A 26,209-nucleotide genomic window follows, 5' to 3' on the forward strand; every position below is an offset into this window, starting at 1 on the left:
CCCACTCACCTAGAGCCAGACATCCTGGAATGTGAAGTCAGGTGGGCCTTAGGAAGCATCACTACAAACAAAGCTAGTGGAGGTGATGGAATTCCAGTTGAGCTATTTCAAATCCTGAAAGATGATGCTGTGAAAGTGCTGCACTCAATATGCCAGCAAATTTGGAAAACTCAGCAGTGGCCACGGGACTGGAAAAGGTTAGTTTTCATTTCAATCCCAAAGAAAGGTAATGCCAAAGAATGCTCAAACTATCCCACAATTGCACTCATCTCACACACTAGCAAAGTAATGCTCAAAATTCTCCAAGCCAGGCTTCAACAGTATGTGAACCATGAACTTCCAGATGTTCAAGCTAGATTTAGAAAAGGCAGAGAAACCAGAGATCAAATTGTCAATATCCGCTGGATCACCAGAAAAGCAAGGGAGTTCCAGAAAACATCTAATTCTGCTTTATTGACTATGCCAAAGCCTTTCACTGTGTGGGTCACAATAAACTGGAAAATTCTTCAAGAGATGGGAATACTAGACCACCTTACCTGTCTCCTGAGGTATGCAGGTCAAGAAGCAACAGTTACAACTGGACATGGAACAACAGACTGGTTCCAAATTGGGAAAGGAGTAGGTCAAGGCTGTATATTGTTACCCTACTTATTTAACTAATATGCAGAGTGCATCATGAGAAACCCTGAGCTGGATGAAGCACAAGCTGGAACCAAGATTGACAGGAGAAATATCAATAACCTCAGAGATACAGATGGCACTCACTTATGACAGAAAGTGAAGAAGAACTAAAGAGCCTATTGATGAAAGTGAAAGAGGAGAGTGAAAAAGCTGGCTTAAAACTCAACATTCAGAAAACTAAGATCATAGCATTCGGTCCCATCACTTCATGGGAAATAGATGGGGAAATGATGGAAACAGTGAAACTATTTTTTTGGTCTCCAAAATCAATGAAGATGATGATTGCAGCCATGAAATTAAAAGATGCTTACTCCTTGGAAGCAAAGTTATTACCAACCTAGAGAAGGTATTAAAAAGCAGAGACATTACTTAGCCAACAAAGGACCACCTAGTCAAAGCTATGGCTTTTCCATTGGTCATGTGTGAATGTAAGAGTTGGACTATAAAGAAAGCTGAACTCCCAAGAATTTATGCTTTTGGACTATGATGTTGGAGAAGACTCTTGAGAACCCTTGGACAGCAAGGAGATCCAAGAAGTCCATCCTAAAGGAAACCAGTCCTGAATATTCACTGGAAGGACTGATGCTGAAGCTGAAACTCCAATACTTTGGCCACTGATGTGAAGAACTGACTCATTGGAAAATACCCTAATGCTGGGAAAGATTGAAGCCGGGAGGAGAAGGGCATAACAGAGGATGAGATCATTGGATGCCATCACTGACTCAATGGACATGAGTTTGAACAAGCTCCCAGAGTTGGTGATGGAAAAGGAAGCCTGGCATGCTGCAGTGCATGGGGTCGCAAAGAGTTCGACATGACTGAGCCACTGAACTGAACTGAACTGAAATCAGTAAATTGTTGGAAGGGCTTCCCTCCTAGCTCAGTCGGTAAAGAATCTGCCTGCAATGCAGGAGACCCACATTAGATTCTTGGTTCAGGAAGATCTCTCAGAGAAGGAAATGGCAATCCACTCTTGTATTCTTTCCTGTAGAATCCCATGGGCAGAGGATCCTGGCAGGCAACTGTCCATGGAGTTGCAAGAGTCAGACAGGACTTAGCAACTAATTCACCAGGTACCAAAAATCAAAAATGCCTTTGGTTTTGGAATACCTGCTGTAAAGTCATTCTTTCTGACTTTTGATTATATAATGAGTGGCTCCAAACTTAACAATATACATTTTTGTCAACTTCAGAGAAGAGAATAGGTATCTATTTTTTTTTTTAAATGAGGGACACATTTCCAGTTCAAGTGAAAGTAGCAGCAAGTCAAGATTTTTCCTACCAAATTTGAAGCTTTAAAAAAGAATTAAAATATGACTACTATATAAAAATCAATAAAGAGGTGCCTGCTTTCATTCCAAATAGCTCTCATCTCAGGTATTGCATAGTGTGAGATAAATTTAGAGAGTATCCCAATAACATTTTAAGTACCGAGATGCATCCACTAAAGAATTATATCTAAAATAGACTTTTGACTTACATGGGCCAATAAATCCTTTTATATGTAACATATTTTTAGTTTTGGTCACTTTTAACCAAATACTAAAGGCATATGCAACCAAAATTGAGTCCAAATCACTGAAATAAAGACCAGATAAGGTTAACAAATGTTCCATAACAAATATTATCCTTAACAAATATTTCTTCAAAGTAATCAAGATTGCTAGGAATAGTATCAATAATCTCTGATATGCAGATGACACCACTGTTATGGCAGGAAGTGAAGAGGAACTAAAGAACCTTTTGATGAAGGTGAAAGAGGAGAGTGAAAAAGCTGGCTTAAAACTCAACATTCAAAAACCAAAAATCAGTGATAGATTTTATTTTCTTGGGCTCCAAAATCATTGCAGATGGTAAATGCAGCTATGTAATTAAAACACACTTGCTTCTTGGAAGAAAAGCTATGACAAACATAGACAAGGTATTAAGAAGTAGAGACATCACTTTGCCAACAAAGGTCCATCTAGGCAAAGCTATGGTTTGTCCAGTAGTCACGTACGATGTGAGATTTGGACCATAAAGGTTTAACTGTGTGGTGCAGAAGACTCTTGAGAGTCCGTTAGACTGCAAGGAGATCAAAGGTGTCAATACTAAAGGAAATCAGCCAGAATATTCTTTGGAAGGACTGATTCTGAAGGTGAAGCTCCAATGCTTTGTCCTCCTGATCTGAAAAGCCATCTCATTGTAAAAGACCTTGATGCTGGGAAAGACTGAGGGCAGGAGGAGAAGGGTGACAGAGGATGGGATTGTTAGATGGCATCACTGACTCAATGGACATGAGTTTGAGCAAACTCTGGGAGCTAGTGAAGGACAGGGAAACCTGGGGTGCTGGGGTCTGTGGGATCGCAAAGAGTTGGACTCTACTGAGCGAATGAACAGCAATAACAACAATGAATAATATGGACTTTGATAGTGAAACCATTATACTTTAAGTTAGCCTGCTCTTCCAAACAGAAAAGCTGATATAAGCATACCAGATTGAGTTGCTGTTGTTTAGTCACTAAGTTGTGTCTGACTCTTTGCAACGCATGGACTATAGACCACCAGACTCCTCTGTCCATGAGATTTCCCAGGCAAGAATACTGCAGTGGGTGCCATTTCCCTCTCCAGGGGATCCTCCTGACCCAGGGATCAAACTCTCATGTTCTGCACTGCAGGCAGATTCTTTCCCACTGAGCCACTGGGGAAGCCCATGAATACTACATTACTAGCTGTCAAGAACAGAGCTCACAAAACATTTCAGGTGTCTTACCTACGTATTTCCTTTTTTTGCTCTCTTACATTTTTCTAAGTAGTTATCTATTAGGTTCTTTCTGTTGAATTCCCTGGCATTATTTCATATTTCCTGACTGGACACTAATGATACATTGTTTTGATGTCCTAACATCTCTGAAATTTGAATGGATCTTGTCTTTTTCTATGAGATAGCAAAATTGACTTATTTACAGTTGCCTGTATATGTGAATCAAATTTTGCAGAATGAGTGTCAATAACTTATAGGGAGATAATAGACACCTTATAAGAAACACTGCATAATCTTACTTTTGAAGTTGCAACAGATATTATGGGGTAAAACATGTACATTGACTGCTCTGAGACAAAAAATTAAGACACAATTTCATTTAAAACATTTTAGGAGTATCTTAATCCATTTGTTTACTTATATTTTTTTCTGAATATACAAATCTGATAAGTGGTTAAAGTGTTTGCTAAATGTCTTAAAAATCCCTTTCAATACATAAAAATAAAAATATGTCATAGGCAAGGATTTTATCATAGATTCAACTATATGTTAAACTAGTATACCATAACCTAATATATCATAGTTTTAACTAGCATATCATAGTTTTAACATAGTATATTTTTATCTTTCTTAATGTATCATAACATAAAGAAGCATCCCATAATTGATGGTACCTTAGATTGAATGGAATATAACATATGTACAGACCAAACACTAGGAAGATTATTTCCAAGTTCAATATAGAGATTTATATGATTTTTAGTTCCTTTATAACTTTGCTTCCTTAATACTTTCTGATTGAATCATTATAATGTTAAAATATTGTTAAATTTTTACAATAAGAAAAATCTATTTTTTTAAAAAAGAATGTGCAGTAATTCAAAACGTGTACTGGTGGTATATTCTGGACTTTTTGCTTACATGACAGAGTCCACATTCAAATCTAGTTTGCTAATATTTCTTCTCTGTCAGCCTCAGGTTAATTGACACTGTAGATCTTAAGTCAATTAGTGCTTCCTTTTTCATAAAAGGACCGACAACTCTTGACATTTCCTCTTTGTGGTTAAAATGCTTTGAAATGATCTTAGTTAAGAGGCAGGCTATATTTAAATTGGAATATTTTCCACTAAATTGATCCTGATAGAAGGATAGGCCCAAAATCTTGAGTTTAATTCAGTTTAATATTAAATATTAAATGCAATATTTTAAGGAAGAATATCATGATAAGAATTCAGGAGAACAATTCTGGGCCAATACAATCTGGACTAGAAGTAAGGATCAGTGACAGGCTGACAGGTTGAGATCCCTATTTGTCAGGATGAAGAGAACACAATAACACAGGAAGGAGCACACATATAGTAATTATAAGAATTCAGGGACCATTTGAATTTTTTAATAAAAAAATTATTTTTTGAATTTTTACATATATTTATTCATTTTATCTCTTCAACAATCCAGTAGATTACTGTAAGAAGCAAGAATTACTTGAAAAGTGAATGATAATAAATATGATAATTATAGATTGTAAAAACCTTTTCAATATTTTATAGAAATTGTTCCTAACTTTAGTGCCTGCCATGTGTGCTAAACACCATAAGCTAAATAAGATGACTAAAATTCTGAAAACAAGAATAGAACCTTGTTTTTCTATTGAATCTCCTGGATCATGGTTACTGAAAGGGTGTGGCTACACTCACTCAGTGACATTCATAAAGTGAAAGAATTTTTAACATTACTTTTTTAAAAAAAAATTGCTTCATAAATGAAAAGGTTTATCCCAGTGTAGATGGAAATAGCCTACACTATCTATTGTTGCATAACAAATTACTGCAAAATTTAGTGGCTTAAGACAAAAAGCTTATAGTTTCTGAGGGTCAGGAATCCTTAGCTGTGTGCTTTTGGCTCGGGGTCTCTCTCAAGTTTGCAGTCAAGCTGTTGGCTGGTCTGCATCTCTACAGTTTCACTGCGCCTGGAGAATCTGTTTCCAAGCTCACTGCTATGGCCATTAGTAAGAGATTTCACTGTCTCATCATGAATAAGGCCACTCCAATTCTAGTGAAGAGAGAGAGAAAAGGGAGGGAAAGAGAGGGGTGCACGGGAGGGAGAGAAATAGAGGAAGAGAAACCTAGTTGGAATCTGTGCCTCATAACTGAAGCTCAAAAGTTACATCCCATCCCTTTTGCTATATCTGATTCATCAAATAACCCATCCCTAGTCAATTAACAGAATGGATGTGGATATCAGGAGGCATTAGGGGAGATTTTTAAGGCTGCTTATCACAGAGTCCTTGACTTGGAATACGAAGATTTGAATTAATAAAGTCATTTGGATAGTAGAGGAAGATGAAAACCCACTCTTTCCTTACCCTTCCCAAAAGCTCCATGATTAGAAAGGATGACCCTTCCCTTTTGATTTTAGAGGCACTGGATATCCTCCTGATTTTGTCTCACCCAAAACAAGTCTTCCAACAACACAAGAGAAGACTCTACATATGGACATCACCAGATGGTCAACACCGAAATCAGACTGATTATATTCTCTGCAGCAAAGATGGAGAAGCTCTATACAGTCAACAAAAACAAGGCCGGAAGCTGACTGTGGCTCAGATCTTGAACTCCTTATTACCAAATTGAGACTGAAATTGAAGAAAGCTGGGAAAACTGCTAGACCATTCAGGTATGACCTAAATCAAATCCCTTATGATTATACAGTAGAAGTGAGAAATAGATTTAAGGGACTAGAACTGATAGATAGAGTGCCTGATGAACTGTGGAATGAGGTTCATCACATTGTACAGGAGACAGGGATCAAGACTATTCCCATGGAAAAGAAATGCAAAAAAGCAAAATGGCTGTCTGGGGAAGCCTTACAAATAGCTGTGAAAAGAAGAGAAGTGAAAAGCAAAGGAGAAAAGGAAAGATATAAGCATCTGAATGTAGAGCTCCAAAGAACAGCAACAAGAGATAAGAAAGCCTTCTTCAGTGATCAATGCAAAGAAATAGAGGAAAACAACAGAATGGGAAAGACTAGAGATCTCTTCAAGAAAATTAGAGATACCAAGAGAACATTTCATGCAAAGATATGCTCGATAAAGGACAGAAATTGTATGGACTTAACAGAAGGAGAAGATATTAAGAAGAGATGGCAAGAATACACAGAACTGTACAAAAAGGATCTTCACAACCCAGAAAATCACAATGGTGTGATCACTCACCTAGAGCCAGACATCCTGGAATGTGAAGTCAAGTGGGCCTTAGAGCATCACTATGAACAAAGCTAGTGGAGGTGATGGAATTCCAGTAAAGCTATTTCAAACCCTGAAAGATGATGCTGTGAAAGTGCTGTACTCAATATGCCAGCAAATTTGGAAAACTCAGCAGTGGCCACAGGACTGAAAAACATCAGTTTTCATTCCACTCCCAAAGAAAGGCAATGCCAAAGAATGCTCAAACTACCGCACAATTGCACTCATCTCACAGGCTAGTAAAGTAATGCTCAAAATTCTCCAAGCCAGGCTTCAGCAATACGTGAACCATGAACTTCCTGATGTTCAAGCTGGTTTTAGAAAAGGCAGAGGAACAAGAGATCAATTGCCAATATCCGCTGGATCATGGAAAAAGCAAGAGAGTTCCAGAAAAACATCTATTTCTGCTTTCTTGACTATGCCAAAGCCTTTGACTGTGTGGATCACAATAAACTGTGGAAAACTCTGAAAGAGATGGGAATACCAGACCACCTGATCTGCCTCTTGAGAAATCTGTATGCAGGTCAGGAAGCAACAGTTAGAACTGGACATGGAACAATAGACTGGTTCCAAATAGGAAAAAGAGTACATCAAGGCTGTATATTGTCACCCTGCTAATTTAACTTATATGCAGAGTACATCATGAGAAACGCTGGACTGGAAGAAACACAAGCTGGAATCAGGATTGCCGGGAGAAATATCAATAACCTCAGATATGCAGATGACACCACCCTTATGCGCAGAAAGTGAAGAGGAACTTAAAAGCCTCTTGATGAAAGTGAAAGAGGAGAGTGAAAAAGTTGGCTTAAAGCTAAACATTCAGAAAACAAAGACCATGGCATCTGGTCCCATCACTTCACGGGAAATAGATGGGGAAACAGTGGAAACAGTGTCAGACTTTATTTTTGGGGGCTCCAAAATCACTGCATATGGTGATTGCAGCCATGAAATTAAAAGACGCTTACTCCTTGGAAGAAAAGTTATGACCAACCTAGATAGCATATTCAAAAGCAGAGACATTACTTTGCCGACTAAGGTCCGTCTAGTCAAGGCTATGGTTTTTCCTGCAGTCATGTATGGATGTGAGAGTTGGACTGTGAAGAAGGCTGAGCACAGAAGAATTGATGCTTTTGAACTGTAGTGTTGGGGAAGACTCTTGAGAGTCCCTTGGACTGCAAGGAGATCCAACCAGTCCATTCTGAAGGAGATCAGCCCTGGGATTTCTTTGGAAGGAAAGATGCTAAAGCTGAAACTCCAGTACTTTGGCCACCTCATGCGTAGAGTTGACTCACTGGAAGATACTTTGATGCTGGGAGGGATTGGGGGCAGGAGGAGAAGGGGATGACAGAGGATGAGATGGCTAGATGGCATCACGGATTCGATGGATGAGAGTCTGAGTGAACTCCGAGAGTTGGTGATGGACAGGGAGGCCTGGCGTGCTGCGATTCATGGGGTCACAAAGAGTCGGACACGACTGAGTGACTGAACTGAACTGAACTGAAGCAATACTATATTTGAGTTGTGATGTGCTGAATGACCCCCTAAAATCCTGAATTCTACTTTGGTTTGTTCTCCAGTTAAAGCAGTGGATTTACTGGAAAAGCCTACTGATAATCAGAAGCTGAGACAGTTTTCTTCACAGGAGAAGCTCAATAGGGTAGTATCAGAGCAGCTGTACCTACACCTGTACCTCCACAGTCTCCATTCTTGTCAAAAGTTCCCATTTATCCTCCTATGACTCATGAAATAGTCAAGCTCTTCAAGGACTTATGAATCCCTCTTTGATGTTTTCTTAAGACGTTTTCTGTATGCTTCGAGACAGAATATTGAATTAAGTTAGCCTCAAGGCCAACCTACACACTATTCACATGCTGCTCTTTACTCAATCTGATTAGACTGGTAGGAGTAATGCCTAGAATGACAATCAGGCATGTGGCTTATTATTGCACAGAGAGGGTTTTGCATAGTGTAGACCTTACTTTAATTGCTTCTTTAAACATGATTTTTTTTAATAAGACATATTTTTTCAATGTATTACCAGGTACAAGCACTGTATACAGTTTCAGAACAGGCTCACAATCAGGGAGAATTCGCACAAACAAAAAGTATTTTTGTGCTAAACTTCACTGCTCCAAGTGACTGTTTACATGGAACAAATGTAGTTCAAACATCAGCCAGTTTCTTCTTCATTTATTTTAAGAGATAGGCTTTTTTATTTTTTTTAAACCTTATTGATTTTTTCCCTGCTCATTATGGATCACTTCATCTTCTTTTGATTTGTTTCTCTACTGACTTGGCACTTTATGTAGGTGTTCCACTTCTCACTAATGGTGATAGCTGGCTATTGACCAAATATGACATGACTATTGAATCAAAACTTTTTACATCATTGCAGCTCAATACTGGTAAATGCAGTTTTATACCCTCCAAATTAGCTCTGCCTATAGCATTAAAAAACATAAGGACCAGCGAGGACAAAATCATAATAAAAATGTCCAATAATACAATCACAGTTTATATCTCTGCTTCTACTATACACACAATAATTTTGCTTATCTAGAATTAAATGGAGCTTCCACAAACAGCACTGTATTTAATGAATATCTATGTTTATTCACTGGGATTTTTATTCTACTTAGAACCATAAAAATAAAATTAATCCTATATTGTAACTACTGGCCATTGAAACAAACCAAAGAAAACACTGATTTTGTCTGTTCTTTTTCTTTTTTAGATGCTACGTTTGACAAGTCCAATGTTCTCAAGGACAGTAATTGTTATTTAGCCCACTCTGTCAGTATTGAGCAGCCAAAAACAGATGATAATTGTGTATTACATCCACTGTTCTCTAACCTGCTTCTGTGACCTACAGGAATTACTGACTCCTTTGGTCCCCAAAAGTCACATTTGAATTATAACATATTCTAAAGAATGTGTGCTTGTAGCAGAAAATAAAAATAAAACCTCTGTGAAATGTGCATGCCTTTGAAACATAGATGGATACAGGATGGGTGAGGCATAAGGAATGATAAGAGAGAATAAGCTAAAGCAAAATATAAAGCTCCAAGAAAGATGTATACACCTGATAACCTGCCCCCTTGACTATTACTTTCCCCTTGGCTTCGAACACGGTCAGTCCTTTCCACTTAGAAAATATAGGAAATATTTAATGTATTTCAGTTTCCATTCTTTCCCCTCTTCTGACAGAGACTCTCAAGAGCAATCATCCTCTTTTTTCATGCTTATGCCTTTCACTGCCTTGAATCCATTGTATTATTATTTTTTCCTCTAGCACTTCAGAGAAACTATCTAAAATTGACCTCTGAATGATCAAATAGACTTTATTTTTCTGACTGCCGCTATTTCTTTCTGATATCTGTCTTTTTGGACATTCTCTCTTCTTCAGTTTAACTGGCAGTACTATTTTGACTTTCCTTCTTATCACTATTATTTATCCGACTGGTTTAGCAATAGTGTTTCATCTGTTCTCTTGTGCAGAGATGAGCAATATCTTTGTTCCTGTAATGGTTTTTCTACAGGCCCTTTCATGATACCAAAAATGCAAAATTATTTCTCCAATGTTGAACTTTCTCCTAAGCACAAAAGCTCATTTTAATCCACTTACCAAATTCTGAACATCTATATAGTTCACCAACAGAAATTTCAAGTATGTTATTGTCAAAAATAGCAACTACAACAACAGTAATATTGGGTTTGCCAAAGAGTTCCTTTGGTTTTAAAGTAAAAATAAAAGACACATTTTTGTCATTTTCACCAGGAGCTTTATTAGGCAACATGTTTACCATTTTGTTCCACTCACTTTTGCCATTTTTCAGGCAAATTCATAATTCCATCTTCCCCAAACTTTTTATCCTTTTGAGCAAAGAACTGTTCCAGGTGCTTTTTATAGTCTTCCAGGGAATTGAAATTTTTCCAATTTAAAAGAATTTTATAAAGACCAAAATAAATAGACATTTGAAGGTGCAATATCTGGTGAACAGACAGATTAATCAGAACTTCCCAGCCAAGCTTGAACAGTTTTTGCCTGATCATCAAAGAAACATGTGGTCTTATGTTATCCTGAGGGAAGATTATGCATTCTCTGTTGACTAATTCTGGATGCTTTTTTTTGTCAAATGCTGTCTTCACTTGGTCTAACTGAGAGCAATACATGTTGGAAGTAATCATTTAGTTTTCCAGAAGGAGATCATAATTGAAGATTCACTTCCAATCCCACCATATGCACAGTGTCACCTTCTTTGGATAAAGACCTGCTTTTGGTGTGGCTGGCGGTAGTTCCTTTCGCTTGTTCCATGATCTCTTCCATTCCATATTACATACAGTATTCACTTTTCATTTTCATTGCCCATCACAATTTGTTTTAAAAACAGAATATTTTTGTTGTGTTTCAGTAGAGGATCTCATCGGAAATACAGTCAAGGTTTTTTTTCTTTTTTTTTTTTTCACTTAAACATCAAAGTGCTGAACATAACCAAAGGGGTGCAAATGATTTTCAACATTTGATTCGGATATTTTGAGTATGTCAGCTATCTCTGATGTGTGTAACATTGATTGTTTTCAATTAATGTCTTGATTTGATCACTATAACTTCAGTCTGTCTACCCAACCATGGAGTATCATCCAGCAAGATATATCCAGTGCAAAAGTTCCCAAACCATTTTTGACACATTCAGTCACAGGACCTTCTCTATGCACTGCACAAATCTTTCTTACATTTCAGTTGCATTTTTAACTTTCTTAAAATAATAAAGCATTATATGCTGAAAATGTTTCTTTTTTCCTTTCATCTTCAATATTAAAATGGCTACACAAAAATTCACCAATTTTAGTTTTTTTAATGCATGCTGATATGACAGCTGTCGTAATACTATCTAACAAAACTGTTTCAAATGAATTTAAAGGCAACTGTCACTAGAGCCATATTATAGAAAAAAAAAAAACGAACATTTGACCAATCCAATAAAAATGTTATGATAAAATGAGCAATCCATTTCATACATTAACTGCTTTTTCTTTTTTTTTAATCTCTACAAAAATTCTTGAGAATTACTCTACATGTTTTACCGTGAACAAAACTAATAATGAGAATGATTAAGTAGCATGCACAGTGTTAAAAAAAAAAAAAGTAAAGGTAAGTACAGTGATTTTAATTCAAGCCTATCTAACTGCAATATTCCACTGCTTTTCCAAACAAATTTTACATACAATGGAATGTGCTTTTCCACCTTGCTTAAAGCTTAACGACTTCAGCAGCCACCAAATCACTCATACTTGAAATCTAAGAGACAGCTCTGACCATGCCATCTCTAATAATTGTTGTTTAGTTGCTAAATTGTGTCCTACTCTTTTGTGACCCCATGAATCACAGCCCACAAGGCTCCTCTGTCCATGGGATTTCCCAGGCAAGAATACTGGAGTGGGTTGCCATTTCCCTCTCCAAAGGATATTCCTGACCCAGGGATTGAACCTGCGTCCCCTGCTTTGCAGGCAGGTTCTCTACCACTGAGCCACCTGGGAATCCCTATCTCTAACAATACCTGCACACCATTTATATGATTTCTGATAAAAAGCTACCCCAAATGAATAAATCCCGTTTCCATTTCCTTTTCCGGTACCACTTGCTCAGTACTTTCTAATCTCAGTTCAATTCAGTCACTCTTTGCGACCCCATGAATTGCAGCACGCCAGGCCTCCCTGTCCATCACCAACTCCCGGAGTTCACTCAGACTCATGTCCATTGAGTCAGTGATGCCATCCAGCCATCTCATCCTCTGTCATCCCCTTCTCCTCCTGCCCTCAATCCCTCCCAGCATCAGAGTCTTTTCCAATGAGCCAACTCTTTGCATGAGGTGGCCAAAGTACTGGAGTTTCAGCTTTAGCATCATTCCCTCTAAAGAAATCCCAGGGCTGATCTCCTTCAGAAGCTCTCTCTAAATCATCATTGACTACCTGAGTTATCATTTATAAACGTAAACCTTTTCATAGTTTTCCTTGAGCAAAATATTTCAATTATTTTAATTGCCAACAGGATAAAGTCCATGCCCCAAATCCTCTCATTCATGTATCTATTATTATCTCTGGTTGTTTCCCTTGCCACTGAGCTCCATGCCTTTCGACTTTGCATTCATGCCGTCGTCACTGGGTGTGTGCATATGCCAGTCACTCTCACACCTGCCCTTATTCGTTTGCTCACGCTTTGTTCTGTCCTCATTCTCTTTCCTGGCTAGAAACCCCATTCATCACGATTCATCACTAATAAGTTTGTATTTGAATAGTTCGGCTACATGTCTATCTCCCAAAATAAACTGACAGGTTTTCAGGGCACCACGAGTGCAGTATTCATTTCCACAGCTTTCCTCTTTTCCCACTGGAGACCTCGTCATCTAGAACTTCTTGCAGACAAGGGCTCAGGCTGAAATCATTGTTTCACAGCTACAGTGGGATGAGAAGAGAAAATTTCAACATTCGAAATATTCAAAATATATGAACTTTTGAGATCCTGAGAAGTTTATAAAATTGAAAATAATCATAATAACTACTTTTTAAATAAATTACATGTGGCAATGGCATACAAAAAAACCCCACCATTGAACTTACAATAACATTCAGAACATGTATAACAAATGAAATTGATCTTTAAAAAAAAATTAGATATAGAAAAGCTGATTATATAAAAACAATGGGAGATCAGGGAAGCATCACATGTCTCAAAATCTATAGTTATTTATGTTTCTTAAAAATTAGGGACACCAGAAAAGTAAAAGTGAAAGTCACTCAGTCGTGTCTGACTCTTTGTGACCCCATGGACTATACAGTCCATGGAATTCTCCAGGCCAGAATACTGGAGTGGGTAGCCTTTCTCTTCTCCAGGGGATCTTCTCAACCCAGGGATCAACCCAGGTCTCTCTTGCACTGCAGGTGGATTCTTTACCAGCTGAGCCACCAGAGAGGGACACCAGAAGGAGAATACAAATTTGACACAAAAACATCCAAATCATGAAAGGAGAAAATGAAAAGAAGTTTCATTTTTGCAAAATTAATAAAAGACAAGAAAAGAACTCTTAAGAAAGACTAATAAACACAAAATGTAAAAATCAACTAGGGTAAATAAGTCAAAGGTTATTATAATAAGCATAAATTAAGATTTGAAAATTTTAATGTATTATTAAAGAAAAAAGAGGAAAGGAAATATAAGCACATGTAATTTAGAAAAGAAAAACAAAAAAATGAACAAATAAATAATAGGCAAAAGTATAACAAAGGCAAACAAAAAATATTGTAAGATGGCAGTTTTATATTAGATGACACAGTACTCAAGAAAAAAGTCTTACTCTGTTTTACTGGAACAAATGTGAATCGGTCAGAGTATTGAAAAGCTACAATACTATGAGCATTTGTAAACTTACATTCTTTTAACAGAGCAGCAAAATATACAAAGCAAAAGTATTAGAAACAAAGACTGTGTCACTCTTCCTTCCTCCCTCCAGAAAGAATTCATGTTAGGAGACAATAACCACTTTACCTCAGAATGCAGTAGGCTGAGGAGACAAACTAATGATACAAAATATTTAAGTATCATCCTTAATATTCCTAGAATGTTATACTACATCCTGAATATATATTTTTCAAATTGACAAACATTATTTATAAAATCAATTGTATCTTTTGCCACAAAAAACTCAATACACTTTCCAAATAGTAACTGTAATGTCAGTCAGTTCAGTCGCTCACTCGTGTCTGACCCTTTGCAACCCCATGGACCGCAGCACACCAGGCCTCCCTGTCCATCACCAATTCCCAGAGTATACTCAAACTCATGTCCATTGAGTGGATGATGATATCCAACCATCTCACCCTCTGTTAAATTAATATAAACCATAATTTTTAAAAAGCCAATCCTCTAAATAAATTTTCCTGAAGAAAAAAGAAATTCAGCCAAATACAAGAGTAGAGATTAGTCTTCGAACTATAGCTAAAACATTGATGCTAACAGCATAAACAGATCCATACTCAAGGACAGCAATAAGTTGATTAGACAAAATGCATACCATCTAATTCCAATCACACGAAATTCAGCAACAGCCAAAAGTAATCTACGGTGAGAGAAACCAGAAGCATGTTTACCACTGGTTGTCAACTGAGGCTGAATTTGTACCCTGTGGGACATCTGAGAATCTCCAGATGCATTCTAGGTTGTCACTACAGATGGAGGGGTTGCTACTGCCACTTAGGATTAAAGGGCAGACGTAAAGACATAATGCCTACTAGACACTGTCTTTCATTTCTTTTTTCTTCATTATATTGAACAGATACATAAGAAGCAACAGTGAATAATTAATTTGATTAAAGCCATTAGTGAAGACAAAGCAAACATCAAAGGTGGAAGTGGAAGGAAAGATGGAAGGAAGGAAGGAAGGAAGGAAGGCAATTTCTAAATAAGGTAGAACTAAAAATATGATCCATCATATATATAACATTCCAGAGAAATACTGGCAGTGATGGCAAAGAACAGAATGAGGTAAGAGTTCTTTTTTTTTTTAATATTTAGTATTTTCACTTCATCTTTATAATTTCTTGTTCCTCCTTCATGCTATCAACATTCTGTTTTCTACGGATATTTATTATGTTTATTTTAAATTACTGAACTAGTACCTCTATTAATTCTGGGTTTCCTAGTGAGAAGAAGTGAAGTCACTCAGTCATGTCCGACTCTTTGCAATCCCATGGACTGTAGCCTACAACGCTCCTCCGTCTATGGGATTATCCAGGCAAGAGTACTGGACTGGGTTGCCATTTCCTTCTCCAGAGCATCTTCCCAACACAGAGATCAAACCTGGGTCTCCCGCACTGTAGGCAGATGCTTTACCATCTGAGCCACCAGGGAAGTCCAAGAAGAAAGGCTTCCCTGACCCAGAAACGAACCCGGGACCTGGCAGTGAGAGAGCTGAATCCTAACCACTAGACCACCAGGGAGCGTAGGGTTTCCTAGGACACAGTGTATTCTTTCTTTCTTAACTGTGTTAAATTTTTGGTGTTTTTTGTTTTTGTTTTTTTCCTTCAGTAAATTCTGGGAGGTGGAGAAAAATGTAGGAATGCGCTAACTTTGGGCACTGTACGTGGCCTGAAGGATGTAGAGTGCCCAAGGGAGAGGGTACCTATGATATCTCTGTATTCAACTACCTTTACTTGCTATCCTCTCAAAAGGTGGCATTGATATTTAGGAAATAACTTTATAGCTCTCACAGGGCGCCAATACAATAAGAGCTTACTACAAAATGTGTTGCTGTTATTCAGTCGCTAAGTCGCGTTCAACTCTTTGTGACCCCATGGACTGCAGCATATCAGGGTTCCCTGTCCTTCACTATCTCCCAGGGTTGGCTCAAACTCATGTCCATTGAGTTGGTGATGTTATCCAACTATCTTATCCTCAGTCATCCCCTTCTCCTTCTACCTTCTATTTTTCCCAGCATCAGCATCTTGTACAATGAGTCAGTTCGTTGTATCAGGTGAATAAAGTATTGGAGCTTTGGCTTCAGCATCAGTCCTTCCAATGAATATTCAGGATTGATTTCCTTTCGGATGGACTGGTTGGATCTTCTTGCAGTCCAAGGGCCTCTCAAGAGTCTTCTCCGAAACCGCAGTTCAAAATCATCAGTTCTTTGGTGTTCAGTCTCTCACGTCTGTACATGACTACTGGAAAAACCACAGCTTTGACTAGATAGACTTTTGTTGCCAAACTGATATCTCTCTTTTTAAATATGCTGCAGTGGTTTGGGAGCCCAAAAAAATAAAGTCAGCCACTGTTTCCACATTTTGCCATGAAGTCATGGGACCAGATGCTGTGATCTTAGTTTTCTGAATATTGAGCTTTAAGCCAACTTTTTCACTCTCCTATTTCACTTTCATCAAGAGGGCCTTTGGTTCCTCTTTACTTTCTGCCATAAGGATGGTGTCATCTGCATATCTGAGATGTGATATTGATATTTCTCCTGGCAATCTTGATTCCAGCTTTTATTTCTTCCAGCCCAGTGTTTCTCATGATGTACTCTGCATAGAAGTTAAATAAGCAGGGTGACAATATACAGCCTTGACATACTCCTTTCACTATTTGGAACTAGTCTGTTGTTCCATGTCCAGTTTTAACCGTTGCTTCCTGACCTGCATATAGGTTTCTCAAGAGTCAGGTGAGGTGGTCTGGTATTCCCATATTTGCAGAGAGCAATATCAATAACCTCAAATATGCAGATGACACCACCCTTATGGCAGAAAGAATTAAAGAGCCTCTTGATGAAAGTGAAAGAGAAAGAGTGAAAAAGTTGGATTAAAACTCAATATTCAGAAAGCTAAGATCATGGTATCTGGTCCCATCACTTCATGGCAAAGAGATGGGAAAACAAAAGAAACAGTGAAAGCATTTATTTTTTTGGTCTCCAGAATCACTGCAGATGGTGACTGCAGCCATTAAATTAAAACAAGCTTTCTCCTTGGAAGAAAAGTTATGACCAAACTAGACATCATATTAAAAAGCAGTGAAATTACTATGCCAACAGAAATACATATAGTCAAAGCTATGGTTTTTCCAGTAGTCATATATGGATATGAGAGTTGCACTATAAAGAAACCTGAGCACCACAGAATTGATGCTTTTGAACTGTGGTGTTGGAGAAGACTCTTGAGAGTCCTTTGGACTGCAAGGAGATCCAACCAGTCCATCCTAAAGGAAGTCAGTCCTGAATAGTCACTGGAAGAAGAGATGCTGAAGCTGAAACTCTAATACTTTGGCCACATGATGCAAAGAACTGACCCATTGGAGAAATCCCTGATGCTGGAAAAGATTGAAGGCAAGAGGAGAAAGGGACGACAGAAGATGGGATGGTTGGATGGCATCACTGACTTGACAGGCATGAGTTTGAGTAAGGTCTGACAGTTGGTGATGGACAGGGAACCCTGGAGTGCTGCAGTCCATGGGGTCACTAAGAGTTGGACACAATTGAGCAACTGAAGTTAACTGATAGCTATCTTAAAATTTTTCTATAAATATTCTGTATGTTCTTAGTACTTAAAAAAAAAAAAAAACCCTGAACACCTCATTACCTAATAAGCCTCATTTCAGTTCAGTCGCTCAGTCGTATCCTACTCTGTGACCCCATGAATCACAGCACGCCAGGCCTCCTGTCCATCACCAACTCACAGAGTTTACTCAAACTCATGTCCATCAAGTCAGTGATGCTATCCAGCCATCTCATCCTGTCGTCCCCTTCTCCTCCTGCCCTCAATCCCTCCCAGCATCAAGGTATTTTCCAATGAGTCAACTCTTTGCATGAGGTGGCCAAAGTACTGGAGTTTCAACTTTAGCATCAGTCTTTCCAATGAACACCCAGGATTGATCTCCTGGCAGCTCAAGGGACTCACAAGAGTCGTCTCCAATACCACAGTTCAAAAGCAACAATTCGTCGGTGCTCAGCGTTCTTCACAGTCCAACTCTCACATCCATACATGACCACTAGAAAAACCATAGCTTTGACTAGATGGACCTTTGTTGGCAAAGCAATGTCTCTGCTTTTCAATATGCTATCTAGGTTAGTCATAACTTCCCTTCCAAGGAGTAAGTGTCTTAAATGTCATGGCTGTAATTACCATCTGCAGTGACTTTGGAGCTCAGAAAAATAACAGTTTCCACTGTTTCCCCATCTATTTCCCATGAAGTGATGGGACCAGATGCCATGGTCTTCGTTTTCTGAATGTTTAGCTTTAAGCCAACTTTTTCACTCTCCTCTTTCACTTTCATCAAGAGGCTTTTTAGTTCCTCTTCACTTTCTGCCATAAGGGTGGTGTCATCTGCATATCTGAGGTTATTGATATTTCTCCTGGCAATCTTGATTCCAGCTTGTGCTTCTTCCACCCCAGCATTTCTCATGATGTACTCTGCATATAAGTTAAATAAGCAGGGTGACAATATACAGCCTTGATGGAAGATGCCAGCAAATTTGGAAAACTCAGCAGTGACCACAGGACTGGAAAAGGTCAGTTTTCATTCCAGTCCCAAAGAAAGGCAATGCCAAGAATGCTCAAACTACTGCATAATTGCACTCATCTCACATTCTAGTAAAGTAATGCTCAAAATTCTCCAAGCCAGGCTTCAGCAATACATGAACAATGAACTTCCAGATGTTCAAGCTGGTTTTAGAAAAGGCAGAGGAACCAGAGATCAAATTGCCAACATCTGCTGGATCATTAAAAAACCGAGAGTTCCAGAAAAACATCTATTTCTGCTTTATTGACTATGCCAAAACCTTTGACTGTGTGGATCACAATAAACTGTGGAAAATTCTGAAAGAGATGGGAATACCAGACCACCTGACCTGTCTCTTGAGAAACCTATATGCAGGTCAGGAAGCAACAGTTAGAACTGGACATGGAACAACAGACTGGTTCCAAATAGGAAAAGGAGTACATCAAGGCTGTATATGGTCACTCTGCTCATTTAACTTATATGTAGAGTACATCATGAGAAACGCTGGGTTGGAAGAAGCACAAGCTTCAGTGAAAGATAAATTTTAAGCTTTTTGTAATAATCAAAGTTTCAGCTATTATATTTTGACTTGATTTTCTATATTACATAAAACCAGTATAATTGCTTTAAATAATTGTTCATGAGGATTATGCGTGCAACAACATATATGGAGAGTTTAGTAAATCACCTTAGAGATATAAAATAATATTTTTTTGTTCTATTTTGTGTGCATGCTTTGCCACTTCAGTTGTGTCTATTTGTGACCCCATAGACGGTAGCCTTTCAGTCTACTGAATTTTCCAAGCAAGAATACTGGAGTGGGTTGCCATGCCCTCCTCTGGACATCTCCCTGAGCCAGGTATCGAACCTCAAGTCTCTTGCGTCTCCTGTACTACTGGCAGATTCTTTGCCATTGAACCACCAGGGAAGTCCTTTTTATGTTCTGTTAGGTTACATAATTCTAATAAGGCTAAACCAGAAATTTATTTGTATAATATATTGTTTCAGATCACATGATACAGACTTGTGTGATGTACTTTAACACTGTGTATTATATTTTAAATCTAAAAGTTTTAAAATGCTAAGGATAATTAAATACTTTAGATATGATTATTGCCCTGTTGCCTAATCATGTACTTTTTATATTTCTATGCTATGTGAGGCAAAAGCTTCTAAACTACAATCTATACAACTTCCATTTTTCAAAGAGGAATTCTGCACATAAGTCATTCTCACACAGAAGCCTAACAAGTAGGCACATAGCATTTCGCTACTGAAAATCATGCTTTCACACAAGGCAGTCCAAAAAAGGTAATGAAATCTGCTGAGACAGTGTAAAGCATTTTACTGAATTCAAACTTAGTGGGTTAGAAACTTGAAATCACTTTTTATTTATTTTTTCTGCTTTTTGCCTTCAACTGTCTCAACCCTGGGATTTCTTTGGAAGGAATGATGCTAAAGCTGAAACTCTAGTACTTTGGCCACCTGATGCGAAGAGTTGACTCATTGGAAAAGACTTTGATGCTGGGAGGGATTGGGGGCAGGAGAAGAAAGGGACGACCGAGGATAAGACGGCTGGATGGCATCACTGACTCGATGGATGCGAGTCTGGGTGAACTCGGGGAGTTGGTGATGAACAGGGAGGCCTGGCGTGCTGCGATTCATGGGGTCACAGAGAGTCGGACACGACTGAGCGGCTGAACTGAACTGACCTGATCCTCTCTCAAGTCTGTCACTTTCTACCTTTGTCTTTAAGGACATCTTTGAGTCCACAGCAGGACAGGAGCAATAGTGTGCTCTAAATAAACCTGAAGAAGTCTCTTGTCTTCATCTGTCCTCAGCTCTCCCTAGAATACACAGTACTTCAGCCTCCTTGCCCTCACTCTTGGTTCCAATTCCGATGTTAAAACATGGAAATTATGAATAAAATTAGTAACCTATTCCCAGTTACAAGTAAGACCAATCACCACCCTGGAATATTGGTTTTTGAAAAGCAATCGTACTGACCTCACAGTATAAAATTCTTAATGCAATTATTGTTTCTTTTAACTGAGAAATCTATCCTTTAAAGCCAATCTAATATTTTTCTGAAATAAATCTGTTTAAAGTTCAAGGAAAGTTTTCTTAAATATATGAACCAATTATTTTTTTGCACAGTTTAAAATTTAGAAAACTAGCTCATTTGAGTGTTTGAGTTTCCCCCCACTTTCCCCTGTCCCTATCAGCACAGAGTAAAAGTGAAAGTGAAGTCACTCAGTCCTGTCCAACTCTTTGGGACCCCATGGGCTGTAGCCTACCACACTCCTCCATCCACAGGATTTCCCAGGCAAGAGTACTGGAGTGGGTTGCCATTGCCTTCTCCAGGGGATCTTTCTGACCCAGGGATCGAACCCAGGTCTCCTCCATTGTAGGCAGACACTTTACCATCTGAGCCTCCAGGGAAGTCCATCAACACAAACAGCTTATCAATGTTCTCTATTCCGAAAATCAAAAACAAACAAAAACAGGAAAAAAAGAATTTTACTTATTGTAACGAATGCTTGCAACAAATCTAGTTTTCTGTAGAGCCATCTGGATGATAGACTTTAAACATCACAGAATGAATTTTCAGAATTGTGGGAAACTTTAGTATATTACATAGGACACAGATCATGTGTGTTTATATTTATAAACTTGCAGTTAAATTGATAAAACTTGAGCCAGAGACATAAGTCACCTAAAGACTAATTAGTGAAGATATGCTAGAGGAGGAATGTCTTAGATTCGAAGGGAGGAATAGGCTCAAGGAAGAATTTAAACCTGGTGCGCTCTCTTTGGAGAAGAACTAAAGAGAAGTCTACATCAGGATTAACAGAACAAATATGCAGGTGAGTGGAGGAGCCAGAGATAAAGCCTCAGATTCTTTCAGATTGGCTAACAATTTTTTTTTTTAATTTTTATTTTTACTTTATTTTACTTTACACTTCCTAGTGCCCCCTCTCCGTTTCCAATAGCGCTACCTCTAAAATCAAACTACTTCTTTTCCTGAACATGGTGGAAGAGAGAGATGGGGAAGAATGGGAGTCTCCTGAATATGACAAACTCACAGACACAGATGGGGAAGTGGGGGTGACTTGGGGCTCACTGGCTGTTCCCAAGCGTTCAAGCCCCCAAAAACTATTGTCCCAATGTCAGCTCTCAACTTTCTCTCCATACTTTTTTTTTTTTCTCTCCATACTTATTACAAAAAATTATCTTTTGGCTTATCAGGAAAATAGAAAACCAGCACACACTTTGTACATTTCTTAAACTAATATATCTTCTTTGTACTTTAATAAATCAGTTTTATAAGTGAACATTTAAAAATTGAAATCATTTTTGATAAATATATTTTTTTCAAATATATATTTTTCACTATTTCTTGTATCCTTTCTGATGAACAGTTCTCTGCATTGGCATCTTTATTTTATTACTGAGTGAACTAAATTCTAATTCTAAAATTCTCCTAATGTATTCCCTAGACATATACTTTACCTTTAACAGAAGATCTCTCTCTAGTGACCTCATGAATTTTTGACACTTAGCTTTAATTTTAATATGTCAAGAATCTGAAGTTTGCACTTAAGATCTGTCAGTCCAAAGTATAATTCTGCAAGATTCTTTTCCAGAATGAGGTTAAACTTCCCAGACTGAAGTATTTCCTCCTTCATATCACTTTTTTACTAATATATATAGTATTTCTGGGAAAGACGTTTCATCACTATGTTTTACAAAGAACTTTAAACTCATTGTGCTTTACAAAAAATAAAATTCTTGGTGGTTATCTCAGATATTAAATATTTGAAAACTCAAATATTCATAATATTTAAAAACCCAGCTTAACTAGAAGCTGCATTTACTCTCACAGGCATTCTTGTTCACATCTCATTTAAAATTTTTATCTTTCAATTTAAAACTCTTAAGAACAGAGAATTTTAGAAACACAAAAATCTGACTCATATAATATTGTGTCCTGCTTGTTAAAAGTATTCTGTGAAGGCAATATTTTTGTGTAAAATTACCTAACACTCGGATTTGTCAATATATAACACAGAAGCATTTCACACAATTAGGCATTCTTGTTTTAATCTGTTTGGGGAAACTGTTCTAAGGAGAAATCTATACTAGACATGTGGAATTTAGATTTACAAAAATAAAATTAAGATCCTGTATTCATGCAGTAACTTTGTTTATTGGTTTTCTTTTTATTATAGCATTGGTGATTTTGTACCCTTGTTATATGTAACCGTCATGTGTGTTCTCAGTTGCTCAGTCATGTCTGACTCTTTGTGATCCATATACATTATTATTACTATTTACTGTTTTTCTTTATAGAGTTTGGTAGCGAAGTTAAGTATGCAAATTCGAGTCAAATAAAATCCAGTAACGTAGTTGAATTTAGCTAATGCAGATTACATTACATGAAATAGTTTTATTAGTTATTTAATCATATGGGTGAAGAGATCAAAAATGCATTTTATTTATTTTAACCATCTGTAAATTTTTAACTCAATGTTGTACAATAGCATAGTTATCATTTATTCTCATACAGTAATTCCTCTTCTTTAAAAATGTAGTCCAACTTTAGTTTTACTGAGTCTATGTTATTATATTAGTTCCTTCATTTCACTGTGAGGGCCTAAAGGTTGGGACTATGTCTTGGTTATCATATCAGTGTGTTAACACCATAGCTCATCCATGGAGCTAATATTATTTAAGACTGATTGAAAAGCAAGTAAAGGAGAGCGTATCAGTATAAGAAAACAACTAAGGGAAAATGTAAGAGCACAGTATCAGAAAACACAATGGTATGAAAATATCTTGGAAAAATTCCACAACTGGAAAATAAAATGCAGTCTGTTATTTAAAAGAAAAACAAAATATCCAAATGAATGAAAGCAAACAAACCTAGAAAAGCAAAAAATAAAACTTACTGTCACTATCCACTCCTCATCTTGGTTTCTATCTTTTTTTTTTTTTTTCAATATTTATATCAGCTTCAGCTACACCCTTATATGACATGGGAGAAAACCTGAGTGAGTTTTTACATTTTAACTATTCAAAAAACATTCCCATGTATGAGTGCAATCTTAGTGCAAATTCCAAATGCCGCTAGTTCCAAATTCATTGTAATGAATTCTGAACAGCTTACCTTTGGTCAGGTGCCCACCTCAAGCTTGCCAGCTGTGGATGAAAAGTGGGGTCAACCTGACCGATGACCATGGGAGTGTGAATGTGAATATCTCTCAAAGAGGGGATATTGAAGATGTTCATTTTGTGCTCATACAAGTTTGATCAATTCAAAGGATGAATGAATGAACACATTGATGAATCATACTAAAGCATAAAATCTACTTTAAAAGTTCTCTTCCATAAGCTCTGATTGATACCTCCATGAAGGTAAAGCATTTTTCCCCTGGTGATAAGCAAGATAATAATTAAATCAGTATCTCGAGATTGACATCATTCTTGGATACTTGTTTTCCTTCCTTTTCTCTCTGTTGTATTTGCTTTAACTGTAAAGTACAGAGCTGGCTTTTCATCATCGTTTCTTTTGCTGTGAGAGAATATGCAGTTTTCACATGACAGGATGTTCAGTGTATGTTTTTAGAACTGTTCTATCTATTAGCATCCTCCAGTAATTCAAGCTGAAAAAAGTCATTTGTTCTAAAAAAAGATGGAACTGTGCAGATACTAAATAATGGAATTCCCGGTTTGTACTTTGTAACTGTCTTCATTTAATTTAGTGATGTTTTCTCACACAGACTCAGTAAGATACATGAAAATTTTAACTAATCAGTTCAGTTCAGTAACTCAGTCGTGTATGACTCTTTGAGATTTCATGGACTGCACCACACCAGGCCTCCCTGTCCATCACCAACTCCAGGAGCTTGCTCAAACTTATGTCCATCGAATTGGTGATGTCGTCCAACCATCTCATTCTCTGTCGTCCCCTTCTCCTCCTGTCTTCATTCTATCCCAGGATCAATGTCTTTTCCAATGAATCAACTTTTCATATCAGGTGGCCAAAGTATTGGAGGTTCAGCCTCAGCATCAGTCCTTCCATGAATATTCAGGACTGATTTAAGATTGACTGGTTTGATCTCCTTTCAGTCCAAGGGACTCTCAAGAGTCTTCTCCAACACTACAGTTCAAAAGCATCAATTCTTCAGTGTTCTGCTTTCTTTGTGGTCCAACTCTCACATCCATACATAACTACTGGAAAAACCATAGTTTTGATTAGAGGGACCTATGTCGGCAAAGTAATGACTCTGCTTTTTAATATGCTGTCTAGGTTGGTCATAGCTTTTCTTCCAAGGAGCAAGCATCTTTTAATTTCATGGCTGCAGTCACCATCTGTAGTGATTTTGGAGCCATGAAAATAAAATCTGTCACTGTTTCCGTTGCTTCCCCATCTATTTGTCATGAAGTGATGGGACCAGATGCCATGATCTTAGTTTTCTGATGCCAGCTTTTTCACTCTCCTCTTTCACTTTCATCAAGAGGCTCTTTAGGTCCTTTTTGCTTTCTGCCATAAGGGTGGTATCATATGCATATCTGAGGTTATTGATATTTCTCCCAGGAATCTTGATTCCACCTTGTGCTTCATCCAGCCTTTCGCATGATGTACTCTGCATATAAGTTAAATAAGCAGGGTGACAATATACAGCCTTGATGTATGCCTTTCCCAATTTGGAACCAGTTTGTTGTTCCATGTCTGGTTCTAACTGTTGCTTCTTAACCTGCACACAGGTTTCTCAGGAGGCAGGTCAAGTGGTCTGGTATTCCCATCTCTTGAAGAATTTTCCATACTTTTCTGTGATCCACACAGTCAAAGGCTTTGGCGTAGTCAATGAAGTAGATGTTTTTCTGGAACTCTCTTGCTTTTCCTGTGACCCAGTGGATGTTGAATAGTCCTGTACATATCCTATAAGTTTTCAAAGGTCTTTCTTGAGGCTGCAGTGCAGTAAGCCAAGTGTAAGGTAAATGTCTTCCATAGAAACATAAGTAAAAGCAAGCCAAGAATTAAATAAATAAGCAGACTGAATACATAAGCAGAAGAGTGATGCTGGGTAAATATTTCAACTGCATCATGAGCTTGTGGGTTGTGATCTTTTATTTGATATGAAAAGCTGTGTGGATGTACCACCTGGCTCCATTTAGAATTTCTTCTCCTTCCACCTTTAGGGGGCTTCCCTGGTGGCTCAGCCCATAAAGAATCACATGTAATGTGGGAGACCTGGGTTTGATACCTGGGTTGGGAAGATCCGCTGGAGAAGGGAAGGGCTACCCACTCCAGTATTCTTGCCTGGGGAATTCCATGGACAGAGGAGCCTGGAAGGCTACAGTCTATGGGGTCACAAAGAGTTGGACATGACTTTCACTTTCACTTTCCACCTTTAGGCCCTGCTCAGCAGATTAATACACATTCTGGGGGCATTCCTGAGGATACAAGTAGGTTGCCATCACAGTTTACTGTATGGTACCC

This window comes from Capricornis sumatraensis, chromosome 9 (assembly GCF_032405125.1).
Source record: "Capricornis sumatraensis isolate serow.1 chromosome 9, serow.2, whole genome shotgun sequence".
Lineage (NCBI taxonomy): Eukaryota > Metazoa > Chordata > Mammalia > Artiodactyla > Bovidae > Capricornis > Capricornis sumatraensis.